Here is a 979-nt window from a genome sequence, read left to right as displayed (position 1 = left end):
AGTCTTAGAGGGGCGGGGGAGAAGAGTTCTGCTTGACGTAAGAGTGCGTGGGGTGGGGAGGAGGAGGAGGAGGCAGACGAAGGGATGGGGAGGGCAATCAACAGTGAGTGCGTTGGGTGTGGTGGGCTGGGGTGGGTGGGTCTGAAATGTGGATGGGGTATGATGGGCGAGTCGTGGTGGTTATGGGTAAGTTAGAAATGTGATGAGCGGTTGTGAGAGATGGAATTGAGCTTGTGTAGTGTTTGGAGGCAGGAGGGGGAGAGAGAACAAGATGAGTGGATGGTGCCGGGGGGGGGGAGGGGGAAGGGGTGGAAGGGATACGAAGGAGGAGGAGGAGGAGGAGGATAAGTGTGTTGAGAGCAAGGGTGGTGCCACTGATCAAATGATGGAGCTTTCAGGAACGCAAGTCATGTTTCTTCACAGAGGAGTTCGACTTAATGTCCAACGAATCACGGATTATACACTGAAGTATACATAATTACACATGATGGACGAAAATGCTGGATATTCCGACTCTTTACAAACGCCGGCAAATCATCGGGTCCGGGGTGATGAGAGGTTGCGGAGACACGGAGCGCGGTGATATTTCAGCGTCAAAATGCGCGGTATTATATGTTGCTTTCTCGTGTGTGTTGTGTGCACGCAACACCAGTCATCTCTTAGCAGCCATTAAATCAAAAGTGAATCGGATCAGAATACGGGATCCTTGTAATTTACGACGGCCCCGTGCAATTTTTTCGTTCCTGTACCTAGAAGATCCTCGACCGACGGACGTGGGAAAGAAAATACGAGGGATATAAATGGCAGCAGAAGCTACGGCCGACTCAAAGATAATGGCCATGATGACGAGGAGGGAGAGGGAGGACCCAGCAGCACTCACACCAGCATCAGAACCAACACCAGCACCACCAGCACCACCAACACCAACACCAACACCACCAACACCATCAACACTAGTACCACCAACACCATCATCAAA

The sequence above is a fragment of the Eriocheir sinensis genome, chromosome 17, assembly GCF_024679095.1.
Source record: "Eriocheir sinensis breed Jianghai 21 chromosome 17, ASM2467909v1, whole genome shotgun sequence".
NCBI lineage: Eukaryota > Metazoa > Arthropoda > Malacostraca > Decapoda > Varunidae > Eriocheir > Eriocheir sinensis.
The sequence above is the reverse complement of the archived record's forward strand: the minus strand, read 5'-3'. Positions refer to the sequence as shown.